This window comes from Protopterus annectens, chromosome 5.part0, assembly GCF_019279795.1.
Source record: "Protopterus annectens isolate FY-2018-M chromosome 5.part0, PAN1.0, whole genome shotgun sequence".
NCBI lineage: Eukaryota > Metazoa > Chordata > Ceratodontiformes > Protopteridae > Protopterus > Protopterus annectens.
The window spans coordinates 136,924,081-136,937,229 of record NC_056735.1 but is presented as its reverse complement, the minus strand read 5'-3'; the positions used below and the strand labels follow the sequence as shown (position 1 = coordinate 136,937,229).

Genomic DNA, 13,149 nt, shown 5'->3' with positions numbered 1-13,149 from the left:
GATCTTTTATACAGTTGTTTCTTGTCATCTTCAATTGAACCTATGTCACATTTACAAGACTTTTTGTTCTAGAGAAAATCCATCCTTCCATCCACAACCCCTTTTTTCCTGATTTTGCACATGAGGTCTGGGTTTCACTTCAACAGTGGCAATCATCTACAGCTAAGGTTAAACCGCTGAGTGGCTAGCCCTGCAGTGGTTTCAATGAAAATCCCCAAACCAAAAAAAAGCACCCCCCCAGAACCCCCCCCCCATATACTATTAACTTAAAACACACAGATCTCCAGGGCCTCAGTCTTCTAGAATGGATGAACTGCCACTTATTCCTCTCTGCATATTTTCCAAGGATGTGTGTAACATAATGAAGGAGATTAGGAAACCTAACACTGTGAAGCAGTGTCTGACAAAGTGGAAGTAATTCTGCATTTCATGCAAAAGACAGACCAAGAACCTCATATTTCTAGGGCTTCTACTGGTGGTGTTTTATCTGTTTTTGCTCAATGATTGTCCAGCCCCTCAATAAAAGCTTTTGTGCCATTTTGTCATACCTTCATCCCAAGCCACCTTTAGCAAGTCCTATATTGGTGAAGCAGTTCCTTAAGGAGGTCCTGCATCTCTCTCTCCTACAAGTAGAGAGGTCATACCACTTGGAATTTGTTTTTCTACAAAAAAAGGTCTTTTGATCCAGGTGCACAAGCTCCTCTAAAGTACTTATCCTGCACTTTTAGTAGCTCTGAGATCAAACCTAAAAAGTTCTGAGGGTCAAGCATGTGCAGATGTTCCTTTACAGTTTTCCTCAGAGATAGAGTGAACCTGAGACATAACCCCTTCATGTTCAAAGTGGCCTTACAGATTTCTTTAATTCTTAGCATTCACCTGAGACTTTTTTTTTCCTAAGCTAGAAAATAAAGCAGAAAGGCTCCTGACCCTTTTAGATGTAAAAAGGCAGGTTAGGTGGTGGTCACGCAGGGCCAAGGACATTTGACAGGTGAAGCATTTGTCTTTCTTGTCCAAGCAGGGCAAAGCACTTACCAAGAAAACAGTTTCTAACTGGCTGGCAAAGTACATTTGTTCTGCTATAAAAACTGGTAAAAGCCCAGTATGATAGAGCTAATGCTATAGGGTACTCTCTAACACGTTTTTTCTAAGCACTGTTAAGTTTGACATCCAGTTCACTTTTCTAAGCCCTGTAAGTTTGATATCAAGTCCAGATTCAGGGTAGGTTTTGGCATTGCAGTTCTACATCCCCAGTGGATCCTGCTTTGGTATTCTTTCCATATGTCATGAGTATTACTGCAACAGTAATATATATACAGTAGAAATGTATAACAGTTGTGGGAGTACAGTCTGCAGACATAGATGTTTGAGTGCTGTCACTGTTGCAGTTCTAGGGCCATCCCACCTTTCAAAATAGGGCTGTCCCTCGGCCATTCTGTCCTATGCGTCATGGGACCAAATATGGGGGAAAGGTTCTTTCTGAGTTTACAATGGGCCTGAGGCAGTCAGTTAGATGGGTGGAGAGTCTCTCTGAGCCAAACAATAATCACATTACAGTACAAGTACGCTAATCATAACAATGCATGTTTGAGTACTATCACCGGTACAGTACTAGGTTCTTCTCACTTTCCCACAGTAGGATCCTTCTTTCCCTCAGTCACTTTTGTCTTTTGCACCAGGGAGAGAGAGAGACATGTTAGGGGGGGGGGTTCTGTATCACACTGACTGTGCATTAGGCAGGGGATTAGATAGTTAGGCATCCTGTACTGTAGTTTGTCTTGGTTATACTTCATTTTTGCTGTACAGAAAAAAAAAAAGCATAAGGGCCTTCCTTCTTTTCCTTCATTGCTAAAAAAAAAAAAAAAAAAAGAAAAGAAATGATTTTTTTCCCTTTATCAAGGAAGATGCAGCTCTAAATCCTTGCATTGAAGGAAGAGCAGTGTTGTGCCTCAGTGTCTGTGGAACTCTGGGAATATGACTGACTGTACAAATTACAGTGATCCTACTTAAATACCTGCAGATGTTCATCGTGTTTCACTGTTGCAGTCATTACTCTTGGGTTATCCTGCTGGCAGGCTACCCACAGTCGGCCAGAATTCCAAAGTCTAGGTCCGGTGTCGGTTGCTGTCGCCTCTTCCCTGACGTCAGTGCGCCAGGGGTATAAAAGATGCAGCAGACGCCATTTTCTTCAGTCTTTCTTGCCGTGTGGTGCCAGGAGCAAAAGCAGTTCGCAAGTGTCTGTCGGCCAACTCCTGAGATTTTCAAATCTGAATTTCAGAACCGAAGTCTTCACTAAAGCTAAGTACCCTGTTGGGAAAACTTTTTTCTTGCTCCAGACCGATGTCAGAAAAAGTTAACAATTGTATTTCTTGTGGGAAGCAAATACCTCATAAGGATTTTCACTCTTACTGTATTCCTTGCCTAGGCCCTGATCACAACGTTGCTAGCTGTCGGTTTTGTGCTAGATTTAACCAACACACTGTCAAGCGTCGGTTCGATTTTGCATTTCATTACTTTTGCCGAAGATTTAATTATATAATGCCAGCGTAACAGCCGACAACCGGAGGTTACAAAAAATGCAAGGACAAGGATAGGCATCTGAGGTCCAAAACCAACGGCAAAGCCTCTTCTAGGCCAGTCGCCGGTTCACCGGCTCTCAGTTAGGCGCTTTCGCAGCCCCTGGTGCCCGCTACCTCAGAGCCACAGGCTGCTACTGACTCCCATGTGGAGCCGACTGGGCCTCTGAAAACTCAGGGTATTGGACACTTGGAAAACACTCCCTCAGATGGGTCCGGAGCCGCTGAGCAGGCATCAGCTTCTGAGGGTGTCTTCAAACCTACACAACTATATGTTAAGCCATCTTCAGCTTCAAAGACAATGACTAAAGCAGCTCTAAAGACAAAGAAACAAGTACAGCATTCTCCTACTCAGACTTCCATGCCTAAAAAACAGTTGCTCAAAATGGCCGAAGACCTAATTACTTTGATCAGGGGCTCCCATCCCCCTCCTGATAAGAGGCCTAGGCAAGAGACAGAGTATGATTCTTCTGATCAGGTATCTATTTCCTCTGATTCCTCTTCTGAACAGGATTACTCCATGCTTCCCTATGAGGATTCTGATGCTGAAGAATCCATTCCTTCAGCCTCTCCTCCTGAGGACTATTCTTTTGGGGAAACACTGCATACTATGAGGGAGCATTTCCACTGGGAGAACCAAGATTATTCTGAATCTAAGAAAAGACTCGGAGACTTTCTGCTTCTTCCTCAGCACATACCCCTTGCTATTCCACCTGTCCTAGACATTGTAGATGATGTATTTTCAGAGTCCGGACTGTCTCCTGACTCTTTACCCCCTGATCCTGCTAAGCCAGACAGATACTACAGGGTCCCGGATTCTCATAAATTCCTATATAAAAACCCTGCTGCTGACCCGGAAACTATATCTCAGGGTCCCAAGGGGGTTAAAGCTTCAACTGCAAAAAACTCTGTCCCCTCTAATAGGGATTCTAGGGCTCTAGACAGATGGGGGAAAAAAAGTTTACACTTCTGCCACCCTGGCTGTAAGGGCTTTAAATTGTCAATTTCATATGCTTAAATATCAGAATATTTAATGTCTCTACTTAAACAGAAAATGTTGACAAATACTGAATGTTCAGAGAACAAGGAATTGCAGGATTTATTGCATGCAACTGAACAAGTGGGAAAGCATACTTTGCAATGTGTTTTATGATTCACTGGAGGCCTCTTGCAGGGCCGCTGTTACAGGTTTTGTTATTAGAAGGCATGCTTGGTTGAAGGAACAGAATCTGCCTGATCATGTTAAAGCAAAATTATCAGATGCACCATTACAGCATGATACTTTGTTTGGTACTAAAGCAGAAGAGGTGTTGAAAAAAATGGAGGATAAAGCAAAATCCATGCAGACAGGCTACAGGTTCCATTTTCACACTCTACTGAGGTAAAAGGGCATGCCAGACCTGCCACACAATCAATGGGCAGAGGCACAAAAACAAATTACAGCCCTCATGGACATGAGGGCCATTCAGCAAGTACCACAACAAGAGCCGGGGCAAGGATTTTATTCCAAACTTTACCTAGTACCCAGGAAGGACAAAACCTGGAGACCAATTCTGGACCTGTCTATACTAAATACGTTTCTGGAAGTTCCAAAATTCAAAATGTTGACTCTTCAGCAGCTACTGCCCATGCTGGGCAAGAGGGCTTGGCTCGTAACTTTGGACCTAAAGGAGGCATACCTGCATGTCCCAATCAGACAACCTTGCAGAAGATGCCTCAGATTCATAGCTGGCTCAGTGCATTACCAATTCTCTGCACTGCCCTTTGGCTTATCTACTGCGCCCAGGGTCTTTACAAAATGCCTTTACAAAATGCCTGGCACAAGTAATTGCGTTTTGCAGACAAAAAGGAATTCAAATATATCCCTACTTGGACAACTGCCTAATTCAAGCAGAGAACAAAGACACTCTTCTAAAGCATCTGGCGTTTGTAAAAAGATTACTAATTGGCCTAGGGTACATAGTAAACAAAAATAAATCAAAACTAGTGCCCTCTCAAGAGATAACATTCCTGGGTGCAAGCTTAAATGCAACTGCCCAGATGGTTTATCTCACGCCAGACAATCAAAAAACAACTGACTACTTACTTCAAGAAATTGGCAACAAAAACCCACTTATCTGCAAGGAAAATCCTGCAGGCCTTGGGTTTCATGGCATCCTGCATTCTTCTAATTCCATATGCCAGACTGCATATGAGGAAACTACAATGGTATCTGAAGTGTGTTTGGACTCCGCATTGCCACAGCCGGGAGACAGTAATTGCACTCATTCCCTGCCTACAACAGGAGTTTCGATGGTGGGCAGAAGCCTGTCACCACAACAACGGTCTGCCATTCAGTTTACCCACAGCCAGACAGACACTGACAACGGATGCATCAGATTATGCCTGGGGGGCCTATATGGCTGGAAAATGTATTCAGGGCACATGGCCTGCAAACCAGATGCATCTTCACATCAATCAAAAAGAGATGCTAGCTGTACAAAATGCCTTGACAGCTTTCCAGGACCTGCTTCATCCAGGACAGTTACTGATAAAGACAGACAACACTACGGTCATGTGGTACATAAACAAGCAGGGAAGTACACATTCCTACCCCCTCTGCAGATGAGCAATGACCTTATGGGACACAGCATTGGCTTTTCAAGTTCATCTGCAAGCACAATTCCTGCCAGGAAAAACAAATACTCTGGCAGACGAACTAAGCAGAAACCTCATGGATCCCCACGAATGGAAACTGGATCCACAAGTCTTCAGCATGATAATAAGGAAATGGGGATGCCCAGACATAGATCTCTTTGCCTCCCCTCACAGCTGTCAATTGCAGAGATTTTACACAAAGATTTACCACAAGCAAGCATGGAAAGTGGATGCCCTATCTTTCAGCTGGAAAAATCTAACAGTATATGCTTTTCCCCCACTGCCTCTCCTTCCCAGAGTACTCCTAAAGGTCAGACAAGAGAAGCCAAAAATTATTCTGATTACACCAGACTGGCCACGCCAGCACTGGTACCCAATCCTAAAGAGCTTGTCTCAAGGTCCAGCATGGATATTGCCTCAAACTTCTCACTTGCTGACCCAACAAAACGATCAGATCCTGCACAGCCAACTCAGGACCTTAAACCTGGCAGCTCAGTGGATAATGTAGCCATTCAGAACACTCCTCTTTCAAAAGCTGTTATGGATGTTATCTTGGAGGCCAGGAGGCCCAGTACCAACAAATCTTATGTAGAAAAATGGAAGAGATTCTGTGCTTGGAACCAGGAACAAGGCATTGACACGTCTGTACCAAATATTCCTCAGATTTTACAATACCTAACTGAGATGCTGAACAAAGGCCTTTCTTTCTCATCAATTAAGATTCATGCCTCTGCCATTTCTGCACATTACAATACGGAACCACCTATCTTTTCTCATCCTTTAATAAGGCAGTACCTCAGAGGGGCCAAAAACATTAGGCCTCCAAGGAGAGCACCAATTCCGGCCTGGGACCTCAATTATGTTTTGGAAAAACTTACACTGCCTCCTTTCGAGCCAGCATCAACAGCAGATATAAAATTCTTATCCTGGAAAACAGCTCTGTTCCTAGCCATAACCTCTGCAAGGCGAGTCTCAGAGTTACAAGCACTCATGACTGTGGAACCTTTCCTCATTTTTCATCCAGACAGGGTTTCTCTGAGGACAAACCCTACATTTATGCCTAAGGTGATGTCCAGTGTGGCCCTCAACCAAACCATTCACTTGCCTACCTTTTACCCAAATCCACAGAACAAGGGTGAGAAAATTCTGCATTTTTTGGACATACACAGGCAGTTGCACTTCTGCTTGGACCGAACTAAAGCTTTCAGAAAGACTGAGCAACTATTAGTGTCATATGCTGCAGGATCACAAGGAAAGGCTATCTCAAAACAGACTGTTTCTAAATGGATAGGCTATTGCATCTGTTTCTGCTACTTTCAACATGGCAAATCAGTGCCTAAGGGCATTAGACCTCATTCCACCAGAGCAGCAGCCTTCCTCAGAGGAGTACCAACCAAAGAAATCTTAGAGGCTGCAACTTGGAGTTCAGTGCACACCGTTACAAAGCTCTACCACTTGCCTCTCTGCTCTAAGTCAGGAGCAGGCTTCACCACTGCAGTTCTGCAGGGCCTCATAGCCTCTCCTAATCCTATTTAGCCCAGCCATCCATCCTCAGCTGTGGGATTGTACCCAAGAGTAATGACTGCAACAGTGAAACACGATGAACATAGTACAGTTGTGTACCTACCATAAATGTAGATGTTCGAGTGTATTCACTGTTGCAGTCCAGGTTACCCACCCACCATCCCCCTTCTCTTTGCTGGGACTTATCTGCACTTCTCTATCCTATACGACCTTTTTGGTGTATTTGCTTGTAGATGAAGGAAATGTTATTTTTGTGCATGCATTTCTGATTGGTATATTTTTCAGCCTACCTATTTGGGGCGCCTGACATCTGGGGCAAGAAAAACTGAAGAAAATGGCGTCTGCTGCATCTTTTATACCCCTGGTGCACTGACGTCAAGGAAGAGGTGACAGCAACAGACGCCGGACCTAGACTTTGGAATTCTGGCCGACTGCGGGTAACCTGCCAGCAGGATAACCCAAGAGTAATGACTGCAACAGTGAATACACTCAACATCTACATTTATGGTAGGTACACAACTGTACTTTGTGGTGAGTGAACTTGCACAACTGTATTTTCTTTGTCGTTTGCTCAGATCTTTCTTTTTTGACTGAATCTGAACAGGTGTGTTTTTCTTGTTATTCTTGGTGCTCAGGATATATTGATGCTCTCCTGACTGAAGATCTGTATCTGCTCAATCAGTAGAGTTAACATTGAGGGCCCCCTCTGGTTATGTTCTTGTTTGGGTTCATTATCTCTACCAGGTATTATTCAACAGAAATTTTAAAAGATTTCTTCTCAGGATGACATTGTACCTATACCAACATATATTATGATGTAATGCATTAGCTGTATAAGCCCCCATGTCCCTCAAGCCCACCAGTAGTTCTTCTGCCATTCGCAACTGAATCTCAGAACTTGCTATACATGGTGAAATTCTGCATTTGCTTGCCTCTAGAACAATACATTGTGTCCAAATGGCCATTAGATTTGAAAGACTTGGTGAAATTGCCTTAATCTGTCTTTGAGAGGAGTATGATGTGGGACACTGTAACAAGTGTCAGTGTGATTTAATCCTCTGACTTAAAGGATGATGGGGAGATGCTTTTGTCCTACCAGTGAAGCAGAAATACGGCAGCTGTCAGTAACTCTTTGCCTAGTAACTGGGAAGAATGTACTCTGTGCAGTCAAGCCATAGATCAGAGTTGTTGTTGTTTGTCTTTCGGCTTTTTCCCGGTAAGGGGTCACCACAGCAGAACTCCGGTCCTCTAATGATTGGCAGTAGATTTTTACGAAATGCCGAGGTGCCAGCTCGACGCCCAACCTTCAACGAAGGCACGCTCATTTACGCATGCATGTCTTTCGAATGCTACCCAACTGTGGAGAGGACATGCAGACTCCACACAAAAGGCACTCCCAAGCCATGCTGAGAATCAAACGGGAGAACCTCTTGCTGTGAGGTAACAACGCTACCACCGCGGCTATCAAGCCATAGATCAGAGTACCACTGTAAAAACAAAGCAATTGGAAAACAGGTTGAAACCTTGCCCTTCATGAGGCAAATTTGGTGTTCTGTTATCTCCACCCAGTTCCTGCAGGTGCTGAACTTCTAGGCGATCAACGATGTGGGCCTGTGTAGCAGAGGAACTGTGGGAAGGAGCTTTAGGAAGCATGCCTTTGGCACTCTCTCTGGGATGGTATCCCAAGGGTCATGTATTGCCTTTCCCCAGTTTGTCTTCAATTTCATAAGTCCTAGATGTATTAAGCCTGCCAGATATAATCCCACATCTTTAATGGTAGATCAACCTAAAGGGTATTACCCTTAAGGTAATTGTGTGTATTGTAGTAATGTGTGCAGAACAAAGTATTTCTCTTCATGCGGTACATCTAGGACTTTTGAAATTTAAGAACTTATTAGCTGTAAAACTGATGGCTGGCTTTTCTTGCTACATGCATATGAGGGCCTTCTATGTGGGGAAAATATCTTGTACTTGGAAGCAGCAAATTGCCTTACACTTTAGTGACAAGGTGCAAATGTATAGAAGTGCCCTTTTCAGACATATAGTGATACATCCAGATGCATTTTATTGGTAATTTTGACAAGGTGTCCGGTTGTGTATCTATATTGTGTAGACATAAATTGTTGATGAATAAAGAAAGGCACCAAGTTATTACTTTAGGGGCACTTTTCAGCCTAGTTCAAATGAACATTTATGATTTCTATGCATGGTAAAGTACATATGTACTGGTGTGTACCATCCTGATTATATTAGCTTTGTAACAATTTTATTATTTATTGCCAGTATTTGTAATTCAATTTTCATTGACTGGTAATTTTTTCATCAAACCTGCATGTGATTCAAAACTATGTTAACAGAAAAAAAATCTTTTCCATTTACTTTTAATGGATCCTAGTGTCTGTTGTTACCCCATTATATTTATTTGTGTAGACATAGTGTAGACTATTTTTCCACTTTAAGTGCTCTCTTTGTTCTTGTAAGTTGCAGCAGTATCATTACTGATTATTACTTGCATTTATGCAGTATATTTTTGCAATTCTTATTGGGAACATTTAGTATTTTTCTAGCCTTACCTGCTGTTTTGATTTCTGTCCTCTAGATGGAGACATAAACCAACAGTATACCTATACAGAGGCTGACCACTGGTATTTTGATGTTTGTTTGTGTCTTTCGGCTTTTCCCTGTTAGGGGTCACCACAGCGGAACTCCGGTCCGCTAATGATTGGCAGTAGATTTTTATGTGCTGGCTTGCCGGGCCTAACGCACAACCTTCAATGAAGGAACGCCCATTCACGCATGTCGCCACACAGAAGACGCTCTAACTGAGAATCGAACGGGCAACGTCTAACTGTGAGGTGACAATTCTGTTTAATATAGTAGATATTTTCTTTCTTTCTTTTAATTTTTCATTTTTGTTTCCTGTTTATTTTTATTACAGTAGTTTGTATGAGGTCACATTTACTGGTCATTTTTACAAATTATATCTGTATACATTTCTTATTCGTTGATGGCTAGCAATGTACACATGACAGCTTTCTGCTATGTTAGGGTTTTACATTCATGTCTCTCAGCATTGAAAAAGTCAAAGAGTGAAACCATGGCCTGTCGTGAGGCAGGAGTGGAGTTCTGAATACAGACAAATCATATTGATTCTGAACTACAGGTGTTACTGTCCTTTTTTTTTTTTTTTTTGATGTTTCTGTCTTCCATGGGCACTGTGCACCATCTCTTTTCATGTATTCTGTGTGTGTGTGTACACACACACACACACACACACACACACACACACACACACAGTAGATATAAAAAGTTTACACACCACTGTTAAAATGCCAGTTTTTGTGATATAAAAAGAAGAGACCACAATAAATCATTTCAAAACATTTCCCACCTTTAATGTGACCTGTACACTTCAATTGAAAAACAAGCAAATCTGTTAAGGGAAAAAATATAAAAAATAAAAAACGTACAATACGCTGGCTGCATAAGTGTGCACACCATTAAATTAATACTTTGTTGTGTGTGCACACCCTTAAACAAATACTTTGTTGAAGCACATTTTGATTTAATTACAGCATTCAGTCTTCTTGGGTACACACCTGCCATCAATTAAAGAGATTCTGATTAATCCCAAATAAAGTTCAGCTGTCCTAGTAGGATTTTCCTGACATTTACTCATTTTCCTGCTACAGTAAAAGCCATGGTTCGCAGAGAGCTTACAAAGCATCAAAGGGATCTCATTCTTGAAAGGTATCAGTCAGGAGAAGGGTACAAAAAAATTTCCACAGCATTGGCTATACCATGGGACACAGTGAAGACAGTCATCAAAAAGTGGAGAAAATATGGGGCAACAGTGATGTTGCAAAGAACTGGACATCCCTTCAAAATTGATGAAAAGACAAGATGAAAACTGATCAGGAAGGCTACCAAGAGACCTACAGCAACACTGAAGGAGCTGCAGGACTTTCTGGCAAGTACTTGTGCACTACATGTGACAATAATCTCCTGTATTCTCCATATGACTGGACCATGGGGTAGGGTTGCAAGACAGAAGCCTTTTCTTACACAGAAAAACATCCGAGCCCAGCTAAATTTGCAAAACAATACATCACGTCTCCCAAAAGCATGTGGGAAAATGTGTTATGGTCTGGTGAGACCAAGGTTGAACTTTTTGGCCACAATTCCAAATTGTACGTTTGGTGCAAAATCTACACTTCACATCACCTAAAGAACACCATCCCCACTGTGAAGCATGGTGGTGGCAGTATTGTGCTTTCTGTTTGCTTTTCTACAGCTGGAACTGGGGCTTTAGTCAATGTGGAGGGAATTATGAGCAGTTCCAAGTACCAGTCACTTTTGGCCCAAACTCTTCAGGTGTCTGCTAGAAAGCTGAAGATGAAGAGGAATTTCACCTTTCAACATGACAATGACCCCAAGCATACATCCAAATCAACAAAAGAATGGGTTCATCAGAAGAAAATTAAAGTTTTGGAATGGCCCAGCCAGAGCCCAGACCAAAATCCAATAGAAAATCTGTGGGGGTGACCTGAAGAGGGCTGTGCACAAGAGATGCCCTCGCAATCTGAAAGATTTGGAGTGCTTTTGCAAGAAAGAGTGGGTAAATATTGCCAAGTCAAGATGTGCTATGCTGATAGACTTCTACACAAGAAGCCTGAATGCTGTAATTAAATCAAAAGGTGCTTCAACAAAGTATTAGTTTAAGTGTGTGAACACACAACAGAGTATTATTTTAAGGGGGTGCACACTTATGCAACCAACGTATTGTACGTTTTTGTATTTTTTTTTTATATTTTTTCCCCTAACAGATTTGTTTGTTTTTCAATTGAATTGTACAGGTTATAGGTCACATTAAAGGTGGGATAAATTTTGAAATGATTTATTGTGGTCTCATTTTTTTATATCACAAAAACTTGGCATTTTAACAGGGGTGTGTAAACATTTTATATCCACTGTGCGTGTGTGTGCGCGTGTGTGTGTGTGCGCGCACGTGCGTGTGTATATGTACACACGCACGTGTATATTTTTAATATATATGCATGTGTGTGCATATATATATATATATATATATATATATATATATATATATATATATATATATGTGAAAAATGATCAAAATATTCAAATATTGGCATCAAAAGGTCGACAACATAAACATTGACATGTATCTATGTATGTACCAGAGAGTACTCTCAGACCATACAAACAAATTAAAGAATAAAAAAAAGTCAAAAACATTGTTTTTTTATTGGGGCAAATCCCCCTGCACTCCCACCTGTTAATTATATATACCAACTCCGTAATCATGCAGTCCCTGGGGAAAGGGCAATATTCCCCAACCCAAGGTATTGTTGTTCTCCCACGCCAGCCAAACTGTCTCAACAAAACAGATGTCAGCAGTTGGGAGTGCTGATCATTTTCCCTGCTCCTTTAGATAGATAAAAATGTGTGTGTGTGTGTGTGTGTGTGTGTGTGTGTGTGTGTGTGTGTGTGTGTAGATATATGTATGTGTGTTTGTGTGTATCATGTGATATAGTTCTGCATGCATTTCATCATGTGTTGAAACGCTGGTGTTTTTCATTGGTGGTACAGTTGAATTATGTAACAGTCTAAGTTCATTGGGTTAACCATGACATAATTCCAGGATTTTTACCCTTTCAAGTTTGTGCATCCTTGGAGTTAGTATATTTAAAATTTCTGGGTGTGGGAGTACAGAGTTGTTTTTGTTAATTGCAAATGTGACCTATTTATTTTTATCTGTGATTATGTTTTTCAGTGATTTTAATGGGTATTAGTGGTAATTGCTAATGAGTTTGTTCGATGTTTTGTGTTTCGATCAAACTCACTAACAGTTATTCATTATAATTTTACATAGACTCACACCTGTATGCATTATTTATTGTCATGAATTGTAACTATAACAGCTTTAACTGTTCATTCCTTTATCTGCTGCATATACCCTTACAAATTCAGTGTCTTCTTCAGTTTCTCTTACTTTATGTTCTTGGCACCTATTCTGACCTGTAATTTTTAGCATGATGAAGGGACAACCTCTCCATACAGTTTTGATATTGCCATTCTCCTGGATGCATGTTAATATTCGCTTAACTAATTTTCTTTCTTTTTTAAACAAATTACTTTGTTTTATTTAAAAAAAATTATATTTGATAATGTAAGATTGCTTTTTTATTGTGCATATTCTACTTCTTATCCAGCTATTTGTTTTTGTCTCTCTGAAATTTCTCTCCTCCCTATTCATTTTTTTTTTTTTTCAAAAAACTTTTTATTCAATTCATAAGAAGTAATAATAATAAAAAGAAGGTGCACAGCCAGTAGTTAGATGCTTATACATGAAAGAACATATAGACTGAGCACTTAATTAACATAAAAACAAACA

At 41.2% G+C, this 13,149-nt stretch overlaps 1 protein-coding gene across 2 annotated transcripts in view; it reads left to right on the top strand.

Annotated features, from left to right (window-relative positions):
• Positions 1 to 13,149, top strand: part of TMEM131 (transmembrane protein 131) — a 3,850,119-nt gene that overhangs the window by 2,590,760 nt on the left and 1,246,210 nt on the right. The window lies entirely within an intron of this gene.